Here is an 18600-nt window from a genome sequence, read left to right as displayed (position 1 = left end):
ATATAACTAAATAAAAACACACACGATGATTTAATATTTATGATGAAAACACTCAAATGTTTTCATTTTTTAAATATTAGATAAAAATCCATGTAATAAAAACGGAAAGTGAAAGAAAAAGAAAGAACAAAGATAACAGAAAGCTGCCAAATTTTTATCCCACCAGTAATGTAATTCTCAGACAGGAAAATTTTTATTGAGAAATCTTGTGACACATTATTCAGGGAACACTTCTGTTTAAAACTATTAGTGCTTCATTAAAAATTCTAGCTTCAATTCCTGTAACTTCAAACAAGTAATTTAAACATCAAAAATGTTCTAGTCCAAACTCAAAACAAAAAAGATTTAAGAGTCACAGTCAGTAATGATTACCCCCTGCAGTAACATTGGATCACTACAGAAACTAAAGATAAAAACTAGTACATTTTTCCAGGAAACTTTCCCCAAATTAATTCATGTATATGGAAACTGTTATGAAACTTTGAAACTCGGGCTCAACTGGCTTATCCTGCAGGAAAATAATTGTCGGGTTTCTTACCCTGTGCTGACGGAGTGCCTAAAATTAATTTGGTTACTCTCTGTCTACATACAGAAATCGTATAATCTAAACTACTTAAATCTAGGTATCTATATAGAAACCAGTAATCTACCTCCTGCATACTGTAACAGGCAGTACATCAGCAAGCCTGCATGTACACAAAGTGTTACAGTAGCAGCAGCCGAACACTTCCCTTGTCATCTCTTCTCCTACGCAAGATCACACATACCATTAGCAACAAGTTGTGATGATCAGACCTAATGCTACCAGGAAAAAGACCACCTACATTGCTGGTATTGCAACCTGTGAGGAAAGCAACAAAGGAAGGAGGTAAGGAATAAGAAAAATAACAAAAAGCATTGTTCATCACCTAATGGTGATAAACGGAGAATTACCAGTAGCCTACAAGAGAATCTGGCAAATTAGATGAAGATGCATTGGAAAAGTACTTCAAGAAATGTCAGCATTTTATACATTCCATTAATCAAAAAAATCAACAAAACGTCAAAATATCAAGTTTATGGTGTTCAGAAAGAGCAACAAAACCTAATGATGCAATCTCAAGCCACCATGAAATTCTTCTGATTTATATGTGTACTCATTTTTCTGTGTATGCATGCCTGAGACCTCACAACTAAAAAGAAAAGTAACCCAGAAAGGGATGCTTTTCACTTCCTAGGGAAAAATATTTAGCAATTTAAAAATATGAATCTATTTGGCTCAATTCTACATTATTTTTATTAGTCAACTGTGGGTGTAAACATTTCAATCCTGCAGAGAAAGTTACACAGGAAAGAACGTACATATACTAATTTGGCAAAAAATTGCTTTCTAAATAACTATGTTTTATAGAAGCCATAATCTGTTTTTCCTTTAGTGCTTTTCTGACAGCAGAAATAGATACAAGTTGTAATTTACTTGTATCAGTTTCCTACTTTACTAGTGTCCAGTAAAATCATTCAAACAGCATGACAGATAAAAGGCAATAATGAAAAGCATTTTTGGTCTTCGGAGAGCTATAATGTGCACTGAATACAAACAGCATTTAGAGAATAAAAAATTAAAAAAACCAACATACATGTACTTAACAAAGTCGTGCTGTTACCTTCTAAGAAAACTCCTAAATATATTTCAGTATTCAGCAATGAAAAAGTTACGTAAAATGATGTGCATTGATCCAGTAATCCCCAAAGCTCTTAGAGTGACTTTAATTTACCTGAACACAGAACTGCTTTGAGAAAAATCCTTCTAGACCTTGCCAAAATCTGACTGCAGGGAATGGCATATTTTTATAGTCATAAAAGCAGAACAACAAAAAAAGATGTCAAACACAAGGCCAATGGCAGCTGAAGCTATCATGTTTTTCACACGAATAACAATCAACAGTGTGAAAATTACAGGTGAAACAAGCTATGAAGTACAAGATGAAAAGAAAGTTGATCATGACTGATAGTAAAATATTTTTAGGAATAGCAGCCTGTGCAACGTAGAGGCTAAAAGGTGTATAAAACAGAGAATTAACATGAACGTTTGCACACCATATATGTATATTTCACTAGAAGGCTGTTTTTGCTGAAGTTTATGGTCAAATTAGAAGACCGTAAAGAGTCCATGTTGTTTTAAATGTAATGTTTGTATACTACTGTATTCTAATTACCACTGATGTCAACAGGACACAAAATTAAGACCTTCAAGACTTCAGTTTATGTTTCCATTTCAATTTTACTTTTTAAGGAAAACTGAATGCTATCCATGATTAGGGTTCCCATTTAGTACTTTCTTCCAAGGTTGAAACGTGACCTTCTAATCATGTGTGTTACAACTGCACATACCAAAAGGACATCAAAACAATTACTTCAGTTATATTACTGGCTGAAAATACGGATACAGACTAGCTACCAAAAATATTGCTTTAAAAAAATCTAACGGGGGGGGGGGGGGAAACATCAACCAACCAGTATCAGATTCTATATGTATCGGGTTCTCTGTCCTACAAAATTAGGCAAAAATATTAATTCTGTGACAGCTTTTATTCTCATGTAGCAAGAGAAATCTGGGGCTCATTGTTACAATGCCAAGAAATACTCTCTTGGCTCTACCTTTATTTGACTCATATGATTCACATCACCCTATCTGTGATTAATATTAGGTTTTAGCACATGTACAGAAAGTCATCTGATTGCTCTATATTAGAAAGTTTATTCCCCTACTGACAAATTTGTGTGCACTAAATTCTACAAAACTGTGTAAGGGATGGAAGACTGCACTAAAGTACAGAGACAAAGAGAAAACTGGAAGACTGAAGCCCAGTAGTGGTTCATGTAATTTAATAAAATTCTATTTTAAAACCAAAGCAAGCTTATGCTACACAAGTCAATGTCAGCAAATCTAGCTGTTCAAATCATACTGATTTAAAAGACTCTTCTAACTACCTAAAGAAAACACACCTTCATACTCTTAGATATTTTTGCAAGTACAGATAGGACTTCCAAAGTCTTTCGGCCTTCAGCTCATCCACCTTGATGAAAATGTACAAAAGGCAGTCAAATTAAACAAAAAGCAAACACAGAAGAGCAGCATTATAAGAAGCATTAAAGCTTTTGAAGGAAAAAGGCTGGAATCTCTTAAGAGGAGGTAACACTAAAACTAAACAATCGTCGACTTAAAGCTCTTTTTAAAACAAAGGTATGTTTTAATGTCAGGTACAAATCCACAAAAAGTAAATTACTTATGCATCATAATTTACAATGAAATGCCAACTACTATCCACATTCAGTTCCACAGACTTACACCCAACATCAAACAGTTCACTGTTTTCAGTATTTGCAGAATTCTTTCTGAAGTGCAAAACAGAAGCTGCTGAAATAGTTTAACAAAATTATTTCCCCATCACCAATTCAACATAATTGTAAATGACTACAAGGCACATACTTTAAAACAATATAAAACAGCACAAGCCCAGTGAAAAAAACCACTGATTTACCTTGTAATACATAACCTATTCCTGCTAATTTCTTCAGTAACCAAATCGGGAACTATTTTACCAATCCCTTCATCCTTCACATAACACAATAGAATTTCTGTTCTGCAATTCTTCCACAAGAGGAATCACTATCAGTAAGATTATTTTCTGTTTAAAAATTTATTTCCCTCCTAGGATTTTAAGAGTTTCACCTTTAACAATATAATGCTGTATTTTGTTACAGTCATCTTAAAAACAAGTAGGTATGACAGTGAAATGCAAAAGAAAACCTGATTAGAACAGATGCAGTAAAAAATTGTTTAGCATACGCTGTACCTCTGAATCTTTGCACAGATCTCTGCTCGTATTTGGCTAAACACTGAAATAGATCTTCACCAAAATATTAGCGCTTATGAATCAATGAAAAAAATACCTTGGCTTGATTTGGTTCAGCGTTTCAGCCCTGCATGGTGGTTTGGTTAAAGACACAAAATCCTGACAGAGTGATGCCTATGACAGTGTTCTTGTATCATCTAAGATTTTTTAAAAGTGTATTCATGAACTCAAGTGTTCATACTTACATAACAGATTGTGCCTCGTTATGGACCTCTCATTTATTAGTATTTTTTCCTGTTGTCAAATATCAGTGTTCCATATTGTACACAAATTTAAATATAGCCTGTTTCACATTTAGGTAGTTTGGGGATGCTTTGCTTGCTCTGTATGCAAAGTGAAAAGGAAAATACACTATCATATAGAAGTATTAGTATATTACTTTCCGTAAAACAAGGAAAGCAGTAAACTATTCCACATCTAGTCAGCTGTGATACTAATACCGATTTGCACAATCTGAAGAAAAAGGCACAAAATACAGTAAAGCAGATATCAGCTTTTTTTAAGTTCCCTTCCACGAAGTTGTGTTCAACTTAAATAAATAAATAAATAAATAAATAGAATAATTTTTAAAAGATCACTATAGTGTGCATACTTGTTTTTGAACCACACACATGCTTCTTTTTTAAACCTACATACACTCTCACGGATTTCAACGATGTTACAGAGTGGTGAAGTTACCTAGATATACAGTTGCGGGTATGGGTGAACCTCACTTCTCTATTGCATTCTAAAACATTCTAGAACAGAAGTGGTTTTCTTCACCCTTTCTGTCCTTGCTTACATTTCCATATATATGTTTCAATATTTTTACACTTCTACTATATATAATGACAGAACAAAAAATCAGTTCCTGCTAACTTGCTGGGCAATTAAATCCATTTGATACCGTGGGAGTTTGTGCATGGATAAACTGAACCATATGCAGCACACAGTTCTTATTACTAAGGAGTTCTTATACACAAGGATTGTCCTCCTACAATAAAGCTCATTTACAATCAATCCTTCATTAATCTACAACAAAAAATTTTCTTCGTAACACTTAAAAAATACCACTGATATTTCCTCTCTCATTTGGTGTGTTTAACAGTGGCAGCAGCCATAGATGTTCTGTATTTTTAAAGTCATTTCAGGAGATCTGGTTACATGACTCTCAGCATCTATAGTTATTTTTAGCTATATGTCTATAAAGAACGTTTTTCTTCCAAGTTATCCTTACATTTCCAGATAATTAGTAAAGGATAAGAGCAGAGTGAAAATTAGAGTGTTTTACAAGCAGGGTGGTTGGTTTGTTTATTTTTTCCTGTATTATTCATACTCTGTTAGGCAAGGACACAAATCAGGGACTAAATTCTAGACTGTAAACTGCAGGAGATACCTACAAGGATCCTCTTATGTATAACGATGCAAATAGTAAGAGGATTTTTGCGAAGTACAGCTGACTGGGCTAGTTTTTATCATTGTGCAGATCTCTGTAATCTCTCTGTCTGGGCAGCATATTTGTGATGCACAAGTGTACGATTCCTTCATACCTCTGAGACATCCTAAAACTGCAGCTCTAAAATTATTTTTGATAGTTCAAGTACACACTAACAATGCAAAGGAATATATTATATACACACCACCTGTCCCCTATATAGACATCCAATAAAGGACTGCACAGCTATCTAAAATTATGTCTGTTTAGTATTGTTTATTCTGAGTTCTGTGATTCTGCCCATCTGAAAGTATTAATTCCTGATTGTCATTTAAACAGTTAAACATCAACTGACACCACTGATGCTAGTTCAATTACCAGTTACTTGATTACCAGTTACATGATAAGCCCTCTCACACAGCTGTAACTTTTAATGTAGGCACATCTTACAATTAGTAAAATACCCATGAAATCTATAGTTCAAATAAAGGGAAACCACAAGACTTCTGAAGGATAAGCTTCACCTATAGTTTGTGTTAAGAAGCATCAGAAAACTGTTTTATTGTTTTCACAGTCTAAGTCTGAAAGAGAATTGCTGAACGTAAAAGATACCTTCACAGTCCTCCAAAGGAAGACTGGGTTTTGTAAGGAATACCGTGGTATCTTCAAGGGGACACTGTGAGGAAGAAATATTTGAGATGGACCTCCTATCCTTCTCCAGTCTACATACCATTAAGAAAAGCAGAAAAATCATCAGCATTATAGTAAAACACTGGTGAAAATTAGAGACAAGAAAATCTTAATACATTTTTCTTTTCAGCAAGTTTGAAGGCAAAAAAAAAAGGAAACATTTTATCAGGAAACAAAGAACTGATAAATCAAAATGTTAATCTGCCAAACATCTACGCTATTTGTAAACAGAAAGCAGTCAAAACATTGACAAGATCTGCCACACATTCTGAAGTACAAGGTTTCAGTTAAATGAATTTCTGAAAACTGCTTTTTGTATGAACAGAACTCTGAAAATTTGCAAGTACTGAAAGCCATGTCTGTACCGAAAGCCAAAAGAACTAATTCTGAAAGAAGCTTTGAGCTCTGCATATATTCAGACAAGCTGCACAACTTCAGTATTAGCTTTGAACCACTACAAAGGGCAACCAAAATTGCAATTAAACATCTGTGTTAAGGATGTGGTTACCTGCACTCTCAGCAAAACACAAAGTCTCAGCTTCTATGACTTCATTCCCAACAGTGGAACCATATACTCCTAGCTCCCCTCCGCAGCTACTAAATTATTAAATATACGCAACTCCAGTCAGCAGCAGAAATCTAGTAATAGAACCGAATCTGGAGCAGTCATCTACCCTACACTAACTGAAACAAAACTTACAAATCGAAAGTCGAGGGAAATTCTGCTTATTGTTCCATGTGTGTATGTATATGCCTAAGTCAAGAAAAGCAGCCATTGTTAACCACGAAGTAGGTGGAATAATAACTATTAGTAAAAAACTACAGTGAGAATCTGCTTTAAAATTCTCAAACACATAAAACATACCGAAGCAAATACTAAGAAAAGTACAGTGAGTGTGACAATGTCTGACAAATGTTGTCTATTAATGAAATGTAATGCTTCAAAACATTCATACAGCAGTTTTGTGTTCTCCTGAAAAACATCTAGATGATTCTCCTGGAAAACCCACCACTGAAGTGAGCTTGAAAGACTGGGAACCTATACTCCTGAAGTTTCTCACCAGAAGATGAACTAGCAACTCTTTTACCAGATAGTTCATCTGTGAGAACAAACTATCAGTATTGTTTTGCAATAAAAACTGACTCGCTCTGACAGAAATGGGGGTTAAGGAACTGAATTCAGCTGAGTAACACACTTAAATTGAAGGCTGTACCTGGAAAGAAGCACTCACACTTGAATTTAAATCTGCTACTTCTGCATCTAGAGACAGAAACACCAAAATGGCACCAGAGATATATATTTCTTTGTTGTTCCACTCATGCAGTTCTCCAGACACAAGCCAGGAGAAGCTGTCAAGCAGGTCTGTTTCTCTTACTGTGTTCCCTCTTTTTAATGTGGAGAGCCTCCTGATGTGAAAAATGGGAAGATGTCACAGATAACCAAAAGACAATGTTGTATCCTACCCAAGACATAAACGAAAGCACAGAACTTCTTTAAAAAATATCCCAGAGTTACTCAAATACCTCAATGAACGCAGCAGGTGTACATGTATTGATGTGGTGTTTTAAGTACAGCAATGGATAGGAAAATCTATATTGAAAGACTGCTTTGTAGATATCTATACATAGTCAAAGAATTAGAGATTAATGCAAAAAGGACAAGCCCATAACACTTAGCCCAAGATGTAAAAAAAAAACAAATGAAGCCTTTGAGATCCTAATGACAATAGGTTTCAGAGTGAATTGCTAGAACATAACAAATATTCATAATTCAAGTAACATTCTGAAATAAGGACAGCCTACGGAGCCATTCCCAGAGTTTTTGAGAGTTCACAACATCAGCTATTATCAAACAATGAGAAACAAAAACTGCTACAAAGAGTTACCTTTAAGTAATACCTGAAGACTCATTCAAGACAGAGTGATGTACACAATGGAAGAGCTGGAGTGAAGTAAGCGTCAGTATTTCTTCAGTAACACATATTTCTCCTTGATTTACTAACTGCCGTTTTTCATATGAAGGACAGACCTCCAGCTAAAATGTTCCCAGCAATGCAAAACCAGGGCTGACAACAACTTGGAGAAAAAAGAGGCAGGGATGGGGCATCCCCAGTCACAGCAGTCAAATTGGCATTAAGCCTGTGGCAGTTTTGCTTCACTGGGAAACTTCTGAGGTTGTAAATTTCAGTCTTTACTCTTTCAAGTGGGTAAATTCAGGTTTCTCCCACCCCAAAACTCTTCAATGTTCTCAAGTGTTCTTTCCGTTAAATACGCAATATTTATTAACACCGTTAATAACTCTCCAAGCAACAGGTTCAAACCGCAGAAAACACCTCTGCCTAATTTTCTAACTGGCACCTGCAATGTGAAGTTAATTGAAAGCAAAAAATGTCACATCAAAATGGCAAGTTCCTCACCTCTTTACAATGATGACAAAAAAAAAAGCTGAAAAACCAGTAACACAGTTCATGAATTTATCTATTAAAGAGAATAGATCTGTTAAGCACTGGTTACTATATAAGCATTTCTAGCAACTCATAGAAAAACAACACCATAGAAAAATCCCATCACACCTTTCTTCTACACACAACAATTTATTTCCATCTTTTAAATTAATATCTCTCTCTAAACTGGACTACTGCAGAGATCAGCAAAGATGAAACAATAGTTTTAAGTCCATTGCACCTTTCAGAGGTTATGCAATCCCAAGTAGAAAGACAGAGTTTATAAATTAGAATTGTTTGAAAATAGAGAAATCCACATCTCTAAGAAATCCAGTAGTTATTTTCATGCTTTCTAATAACTTTGGAATAAGATCACCCTTGTGCACCAGATTAATAAAGCAATCCAATGAATAAATCAGCCAGGGATACAACCCTAGGAAGAGCCCTTATAGGGATTACATTGACTAGAAGGACACATATCTGATCCATCAAGTACAGCTGAAGAGTTGGAAAATAAAGTTCCTTTTTACGTATATATAGTATTTACTCTATTTAGTTCAAAACTGTCTAGAAATTTCCAAGCTAACTGAAATACTATTGCTGAAGTCTTAACACTGTTTTTTTTACAGAGTCACTGTAATCATGCGAAATTAAACCCAAGGAATGCTAGGATTCTTACAGAGGTATGATTGCTTCTGCAGGCATTCACTGCCACCTGTTAGCATTACAAAGTACAATGCTCTCTTCATTATCTACTGCCATTGATATATTTATATTTTTCATCTAGTCAGTATGCTGAAACTTCATGTGACCATTTAAGGCAGCTTTTGGTAATGTTAAATGGGAAACAGGTGTAAATTCTACATATTGACTTTGTGACAACAAAATTTTACATTAATTATCCACTTCCCTTTAACAGAAATAAAAATGCATTAGAGTATCATTAATATCAACTAAGACAAATATTTCTTTAAGTTAATATGATATGTTTTCTTTCACATGACATGTACAATAGAAAAATTCAAGGCTTCTCATGTCAAGCAAAAATAATATCCAAAGATATCCAAATCATCAAACAAGGTAAGCAAAATAATTTTGCTGTTCGGAAGACTTGGTTAATCAATAGATCATTGATGCACTTAATGATAATTTGCAAAAGTCCATTATTCATGAAATGGATGAAAAATGAAAAAAAAAAAAAAACAAAAAACAAAAAAAACACCACAAGCCACCAAACTTACCAGTGAATGCTTTTGTTATTTATGGTAAAATTTATTGGTAAATCATGAATATTTATTACTTAAGCAAAAACAGTTTTCCAAATAAAGTTGATGGCATGCTGCCAATAAGTAGAATACATAGGCATTTGGCAAAATGCCATTTCCTTGATGCAAAGCTGTTCTAAAGTGATTCTTGTTGGATATGTATTTCTCTTTACCAAAATGCTTCTTACTCCCTAATTTATGAGACTATAAATCAATTCATCTGATGTTTTATTAAGCTTTCTCCTCCATATTTGAATTTAACCACTACTAGAATTATCCAAAGTAAAAAACTGCTATTATTTAAGCAAAGAAACAAAGGCACTATAGATCCGACCCAAACAATGCTGCTGTCAAAGGAAATCTTTCTCACTAACCACTGAGGGTTTTCAGCCTATTAGGACAGCTCTTCTAAGGCTTGACTGAAAAATCCACATATACCATTAAGGTACAAATTAACACAAACAGTTCAAAAAAGCTCTGAAAGCTTAACAATAAAACAGCACGTTTTGTTGTGCAGCTTTCTCTGCCAAGATTCACTTTTCAATAGCTAATCACATAACCGTGTATCAAGAAAAATCTTCAACAGCTCAAGAAAGGTAGACAATCCATAAAGGAAGTCTGAAAGTCTGATCTTAACAAACACTTCTGAAAGGACACGTCAGAGCTATCAAAACTAGCCATCTCTATTGGCAATACATATTGTCATACCCAAACTAAAGAAGGTACCACTAAATACCATTTACCCTTTCTATCTAATAAATATGTACCCTTTCATCACTGAAGAGTATCAACTGTGCCTTGGTAAAGCTTGCTGAAAACGGTTAATGTATATTTTTACCAGAAAAAACCCACACCCTATTTTTAGGTGAAAGAGTAAGTTTGTGCTTAGTAAAAACTTTATGCATATCTGATACAATTGAAATCATAAGTCAGCAGCGTAAATTGCAAATTTCCATTGTTTAAAATAGTATGTAAGTAGTTCTAAATAAAGTCACATAACTGTATTTACTTTTTATAGCCCTTTCTGGGTGTTTCTGTGAAACAGAAGGGCATACTCATGACTAAATTTGTCTTTATTATTCATAAATTTACTCACTATCACTAGTATAAGTATCTTTCTGAACCATGCTGCAATACAAGGTCAGCATTGAACATACCTAGCTGTTTTGGTTTTTTTTCTTGAGGATATTCTATTGGTACGTTGGTGTAGAGACATAAGGCTGTAAATTCCTATCCTCCATCAGTACCACTGACCTCAGAGCAAACCCCACAACTGGCTACAGGCATTCAACAATCCATCATTGCTCCTGAAACCTAATCTTTCAGGGAAGGACAGCTGCACTGGGCAGCAGTTAAGCAGCTTTCTAAGATACACTATCATCCCAAACAAACAAAAATAAATAAATAAAACTTCCTGTCCTACTTTCCGATCAGTGTTTTAGAAATCTTTCATTGCATGCACTTCACACCAAATAAATTACTTTTATCTACACACAGGCAGACAAAGTTCTCATCTAGTATTCACAGACCATTTTTTTTAAAACTTTCTTACACGTAAAATATAGCTGGTTGCTTACTAATAACACAAATTGTTACAAAGATGTAGCAAAAGAGGTAAAGAAATGATGCACTTGACATGCACAGTACCGAAAACCAAAGAAGGCAATCTCCGGTTCTACATTTACAAACTGCCTTTTAGAAAAAGACCTCCCTGCTTACAGTAAATCCAACAGAGGGAGAAAGCCCCTTCCTTTAAGAAAAGTAAAAAGAAAAGAAAATTTAAAATGTGATCCATGGAAGTTAGTTATGTAGATGAACAAAGACAAATTAATCATGCCACCACGCTGAAAATCATGACACATCTGCTTCATAAACCCCTTTTTCTGTTGCACAAAAGAGATGAAAGAAAGGTATAGAATACAGAATATCTCTGTGTATTTTTGGGACTTCAATAAGATCAATTTTATCATATTTTTTCAGAAAAAATAAAGTAAAAAGCATTGTTCTTTAATAATGAGTGTTTTCACTTTTACAAAAGCATGCAGAAATGTGAAGAAAAAAGAGGAAGAGAAAAGAAGAGAAGAGAAGAGAAGAGAGAAGAGAAGAGAAGAGAAGAGAAGAGAAGAGAAGAGAAGAGAAGAGAAGAGAAGAGAAGAGAAGAGAAGAGAAGAGAGAAGAGAAGAGAAGAGAAGAGAAGAGAAGAGAAGAGAAAGAAGAGAAGAGAAGAGAAGAGAAGAGAAGAGAAGAGAAGAGAAGAGAAGAGAAGAGAAGAGAAGAGAAGAGAAGAGAAGAGAAGAGAAGAGAAGAGAAGAGAAGAGAAGAAGAGAGAGAGAAGAGAAGAGAAGAGAAGAGGAGAAATGGCAGTCTCATTATTGCTTGTACACAAATTTCACCTTTCTTTGGGAAAGCTTTATAAAAGAAAACCACCCTACAGACAATTTAAAAATGCAGTTAATTTTTTAATTCAATCAGCATTGTCAAGCAAGCAGAATTACTGACTCTAAACTTAGCAAACAATTATTTTCTAAAGGTCAGAAAGCCTATGACATTGTTACCAGAATGTATTTGAATTTGCTCTCACTGAGTCAAAGCAAGTAACAAAACCCCAAATTTCTGGGTAAAACCAGTGAATAATCCAAGGTGAGACACTGAAATTGAAATGGGATCGGGCAAATTTGCAAAAGAAATGTATAGCTATTTGTAAATTTAGGCCTTAATCCAAATTGTTTTCAATCAGGTGGGCACTGACTATATTCTTGATGAGAATCAGCAGATTATGCCATCTAAAAAGGCAGATTTTACACACCACTTACTGAACTCCGACTTACACGTACATAATCGCCAGAACACTAAAAACTGTAAAAGAAAGAGCAATACACTTGCTTGTGTTACTCCGTACACCACATCTGATGCGCTGTTTGGGAAAAAAAGTACACATTATCTGACTACAACAATATGTGAGCAGTTCGGCTGGCACTAACTAGGACATCCATTTTGATTGTCTGCAAACAACATATTAATTTGTGTACCAGTGGAGCGACTCTAATAATTGGAGGATTACTGAAAAACTCAACTCTACTATGCTTAACTATAAAGAAGCACAGCACAGGGCATGATAGGATAATAGGGCAAGTCCTCTGGTATAATAAACCAAAAGTGCCTAAAATTCCAGCATTTTCAGTTGGCAGAGAAGGAGGAAATTTTCTCCACAGTCTTTGCATTTGAAAGAACACACAGAATCCCCAGCAGATATCAGACATGCAATTATAAACAGGGGAACTGATTTTTGCAAATCTCTATACGTTTTGGAACTCTACTGCAAGAACAATCACCTTTTTCGTTGTGGGTTACTTTGGTTACTGTGCTACTAAGCTTACGGACAAGGCTGTCACAACATGTAAGCATAAGATGCTGTAAGTCTTTTTATCTTAGGGAAGTATGGACTATGTGTACCTGCTGATGTAGTTACAAATAAACTGATAAACAGACTATTTAGGGTGAACTGTCGCTTTTTATGAATGAATATAAAGAACCTGAATAATAATCATGTTTTTAAAAAGCAATGCTTTCAGTATTTACAACCTACTTTCTTGAATGTAACATGATTTTTTACAAACCATTTGTATTATCCTGTAGCTATTTCCCCTGCATTTTAGCTATCCACCTCCTATAGGAAAACACAAAGATGCAATTGTTTTAATAAATATTACCGATCACCAACCGAAAGCCATCTGAGCTTAAGAAATGTAAGTTAAAATTGTGCAATAGCAGACATATGGTTCTATCAATGCACAGCGGCTTAAACAAGTGAAGTGAAGCTTGTTGGAAAGGAATTTACAGGCAAAGCACTCTCATGCAATTTTTTTCTACATCATCAGATTTCTCCAGTTGTACTGCAGCTTTCACAGTAGTAGATCACCAAGAGAAGTAACGCTTCCTCTTTACTCCTACTTGTAAATCACTAATAGTATATGAAGGAGTATTTTTAAACGCAGACTCTTGCTTTAGGCTGCCAAGTTGCCAGTGTACCTTCATGAATTAGCTTCATTTAAGGCCTTTACCAAAGGAAAAAAAAAGGATTAAGCAAATAAACAACTCACAAAGTATGTTAAATTGAGAGTTTTCAGAAAAATATTGTATGTTCTCTGTGTTATGCCAACTGTTTTTAAATAGAATTACAATGTAAGCAAGCTCCTGTTACAACAGACGGCACTTGACACTGAAATTAAAACAGTAAATATCTATACCTTTTCTCAAATTTTAAAGAACAAAGGTTAAAAATCACCACAATCTTATAGAAAAATGAAACAATGATTTGTAGACCTGTACTGTATTATTTCTTTTGATATCCAAAGTGCAAATGAAGTGCCTATCCTCTGCATTTTGGAGACACCGCCTTGGTTTACACACACATAGTAAGACTTACAGTTTTGAACAGATGTTTATCATTTGAGACCTTTAAAGTGGATTTCATTACATTTCATCAAGACTTTACCTAAGGGCACACACACATACTTCAGAAAATTAAACTCAGTCAATATTTGCACAACTGTTGTCCATAATACAACAAAAACCTTCTTGCTGAAACTGGCCAAATAACACATTATACATAAAACTCTGCTGTTTTAAAGACAGCTTATTAAAAAATTAAAAACCCATAGGGAAACTGCATTTTGATTGTATGACCTTACTGTGATTCAGCTTGAAAATCCTTTTAAATGAGAATTTTCAAAGAGCTTAGTAACGGAAGTTCATTTTGAAGGAAATCCAATATGCAAATATTTCAGCTGTGCTCTCTTACAAATTCTCTGCCTTGCCAGTTTGAAAAACTGAAAATCAACAATGGAACAGTGTAAGTATACTTGACCTTATTGCCTAATGTCTATGAAGAATGCTATGGCTGGTGGATTTTAAATTTCTGAAACTGACACTCTTAAATGTGTAGTGCATCTTCAGCCCAGATCCCATAAAAGCTGACTACACTCCAGCCAAAGCCTTGGAGCTGCCACACTCTCAAACTTACATAACACTTACAAAGCTAGTTTAAATACAACAGCAGTTTATGTCTGTTCCTGCCTTGAAGTAATCCTGTTTAGTTTATCTTTTAACCCTACACTTGCATGGAACAGTACCATTACTAATCAAATAGAAGATGCATACAGGCAATAAATCTGATTTTCTCATCTTACAGAACATATGAAATGCAGGGAGACACTCAAATCCAACTTTGCCCAAAAACTGTACCTCCTGAGTCAATGTTTATCCCCAGCTTCAACAGCACACAGCAAAGCAGGGAGGAAAGAACTATGTTGGACGCTACACACGACTGGGGAAAATGGATGAAGTACGGTAAAAAACCCAACCAAATAATATACAATTTGTATGCAGTAAGTATGTATACAGTAAGTAACTGCAGTCTCATTCATCAGTGAGGAATAAATTAATGGCAACTTTGCTTTTGACATTAGGCACCTGTGTAAAATACATCTGGTGAAAGAGTAAGCATATGTCATGTACCGGTATTTGCTGTACGAGAGCAGTTTATACAGGCCCCTAGTGGCTCAGCACACACAGCAGCAGATGAGGGGGATTCCTACTCTTCAGCTTGTTAGTTTTGGTCCCTGCATTATTCAAACATAGGAACAAAAGGCAATTTTAAAAATGAAAGGTCAGTCACTGACCAGACTCAAATCACGAGTTCTTTCGTTCTTTCACACCCCCCCAAATCTGTTCTTGCAAACCCTCCTCTCAGACTGAGCACCGATTTACTATCTCCCATTGAGTTCACTGACATGGCTGGAGTTTGAGTTACATAACTGTCACAGCAGAACGCTTACTTCACTTTATTCTTCAGCACTCATTTTAAAAGTAGTATGACTGGTGGGTCTAAAAGCAGGTCCTAAGACCCATTCCTGAAATCTAGAAATACCGAGATACTGTTTCCCTCCTCTCCACACACCATTCCTGACAGCTTGCCATAGCACACACAAACCATAATGAATTTCTTAGTGCCTTCTTAGAGTAGAAGTCTTTTACTTAGGGAAAGCTTTCAGAGCTTTAAGTGGATACAGAAAAGCTATACATCATTTCTGCACTGAGAGAAATCTAAATATACTCCACCATATTACCACAAGTGACAAAACTAAAATTGGAAAGCTACTCCTGTAAAAAGTCTCTCATTAAATCCTTCTTCCTTTCTATATAACACTCAGTGCCTTGAAAATCCCATGCCAGTACATTTACAGCTTTTAGCAATTTTGACTGGGCAAAATTTGACAGCTGAATTTATTAAACTGACCAGTTTGTCAATTTAACACATTAAAAGAGCAGTAACAGAAGATCTCATGAGACGGCATTTAAAGAACATGTCAAAAAATTGCCATATTAAAGTAATATACAAGTACATATGATTGTATTTAGGAGAGCGGAGAATCTTTTTTTTTTTTTCCAGAGTTGCTCTGTTCAATAAGAATTGTAGGAGCTTTGTGTGCTCCCAACCCAGGAGAAAATGATGTAATTTACTACACACTTTTACAGCAAGAAAAGTACTGACTGTTATAACATTATAAACCACTAGCAGATACAAGAGGAAGGAAAAATATGGTACATATACATATTCCCATTTCTGGATCAAAATTTCCAATAAATGTCCTGATATTACAGCAGTTGGTTCCAATCCCTGAAAGGCTGTGAAGATAATCACAACTTCTCACATTAATCCTAAGTTTAGAAGAATATAGGCTTCCCCAAAAATACTTGCATCTGCAAAAATGAAACTCCAAAGCAAATCAGCATCTACAAACTCATCACCAATGCAACGCCATCTCAGACGACAAGTGAAGGAACACATAAAACCCTAACTATTCTGAGTAAATAGAATGACCCTTCTATGTAGACACCGAGAATACGGACATAGTAAGCATGGTCAAAGGAGCTGCCACCCTTCCATGAGGCACTGTACCAAGGCCAGGCAAAAGAACAAAACACGCATGACAGCAGTCTGGAGAGGTAACAAGGAGCAGACATTCAAAAGCCGTACATGCAACTGTGAGTGGTAACCGCTTACAAAGGGAATACTACAGTCCTGTTGGGAAGGGAGGGGGCAGAAAACAGGCAAAAGACGGAATTCGGTGGAAGAAAACAACTGTTTTATTTGCCAGCCTGGGAGAGCCCGGTTGCAGCAGTGAGGAGTGCCTGCCTGCACGGGCAGCCGGCGCACAGGGAGCTGCTAAGTTTGCCGAACAAATTCAAGACCCCTTTTGTAAGCGCTCGGAATGAGTTTCCAGCCCGATGTGTCTCCTTTCAAGTGGTTTCGGGAGAGTAAACAAAGAAATTAAAAGCCTAACCTGTGAAATGCTTCGCATCTCCGTGCCTCCCCGCTCCGCCGACAGAGAGGAGGAGAAGGAGGAAGAGGAGGAGGAGGAGGAGAAGGAGGAGGAGAAGGAGGAGGAGGAGGAGGAGGAGGAGGAGGAGGAAGAGGAGGAGGACGAGGACGAGGACGAGGAGAATAAGGAGGAGGGAGCCCTCCTCGGACCGGCGCCGGGGGTCCCTGCCGGCCGCTCGCCCCCCCCACCCCCTCTCCAGCGGTGGGCTCCTCGCCTCTCACCCCTGCTACCTTCCCTTCTCCCCACCCGTTAGAATAAACAAAATAGTTAATATTTCGATCGCCAAACCAAACAGCCAACGTGTAATTACTGTAGTCCCCCTCTCCGCCCGTGTTCAGTGGCATTCAGTGGAAACGTCGACTCCGATCCATCACTCGCCCTCACCCTGCCCCATCCCCCGTCCCCGCACCGCGGCTCTCCTCCCGCCCCGCTGCGCAGGCCTCGCCGCCGGGCTGGGAACGGAGGGAGCGAGCTGGCCACGGCCGAGGGAGAGCCCCGGGGCAAGCAGGGGGACAGTTGTGTGCGAGGCATCTGTGCGCCAGGCTGCACACGCACGCACACACACATATCCTCATGCGCGCTCACACGCACAAACGCGCCGAAAGAGGCGGCAAAGACGGAGCGGCGGCGAGGAAAATGGGTCAGGAGCGTGGCAGTTACCTGGTCATGCTGGCTCCCCCGGTCCCAGCAGCAGCAGCCGCCGCCGCCGGCTGCCCGTCCGCCGCCGCTTCCCGCCGCCGCCACCTCCTGCCGTTGCTCCCGCTCGTCTCCGGGGCGGCCAATTTAATCCAAGCCCCGCAGCAGCAGCAGCAACAGCAACAGCAGCAGCAGCAGCTACGAGACCCCTGCCGCTGCTGCCTGGCGCCGGTGCGTGTCTCTCACAGTCCGGCGCCGGGAAGCCGGAGAGAGTGAACGAGAGTCCGAAAATCCAGCATCCAGAAGAGCCAGGTCCCCGCCTGCCTCCTCCTGCCAGCGCCACCTCTCCTCCGCTCTGCTCTGTTCCGCTCTGCTCTTCTTTTCTTCTTCTTCCTGCGGCGGCTGCTGCTGCTGCTGCTGCTCCCGGGCGCGCTCTCTGTTCCCTAGCTGCTGCTCTGTTTCCCCTCCTCCTCCTCTTCCTCCTCCTCCCTCTCTCCCCTTCTTCCTTCCCCCTTCGTTCTTTTTTTACCTCCCTTCCTCCCTTTCTTTTCTTCCTTCGGCTCTTTTAGCCGATTCTTTCGCTACAAATAGAAGCGAGGACGCCCCCCGCCCCCCCCCAACTCTCCCGCGCTCCCCCCCCCCCCCCCCCCCCCGGGAAAAGTGCAGTGCAAACAAAAGCGAGGGAAGAGGGCACGGAGCGGGCGGAGCGGGGAGGGCAGAGACGGGAAAAATCCCCAGAAACCGTCCCCGAGAGCTGAAACACGAGCAACCTTCACGCACCCCGCCTCGCTCCTCCGGGAGAGAACGGGGACGCCGTGGCTACACTGGTGGAGACGACACTCTCTCCTTTCGTGGGTTTGTTGTTGTGGG

At 37.9% G+C, this 18600-nt stretch overlaps 1 protein-coding gene across 9 annotated transcripts in view; it reads right to left on the bottom strand.

Moving 5' to 3' along the window:
* The window catches only part of PTPRD (protein tyrosine phosphatase receptor type D), a 380554-nt gene extending 362291 nt beyond the window's left edge, over positions 1-18263 (bottom strand). For 6 of the 9 annotated variants that reach the window (XM_055791313.1, XM_055791312.1, XM_055791314.1 and 3 more), the window contains exon 1: positions 17755-18262. The gene's annotated coding sequence lies outside the window, so the exon portion shown is untranslated. Of the gene's footprint in view, positions 1-17055; positions 17362-17754 lie in introns of those variants that run through there. The other 3 variants (XM_027792790.2, XM_055791311.1, XM_027792805.2) reach the window with 2 other exon arrangements.
* Positions 18264-18600: the final 337 nt, after the last annotated feature.

Source organism: Falco peregrinus, chromosome Z, assembly GCF_023634155.1.
Source record: "Falco peregrinus isolate bFalPer1 chromosome Z, bFalPer1.pri, whole genome shotgun sequence".
Lineage (NCBI taxonomy): Eukaryota > Metazoa > Chordata > Aves > Falconiformes > Falconidae > Falco > Falco peregrinus.
Note: the sequence above shows the minus strand (reverse complement) of the source record. Positions and strands in the feature narration are given on the sequence as shown.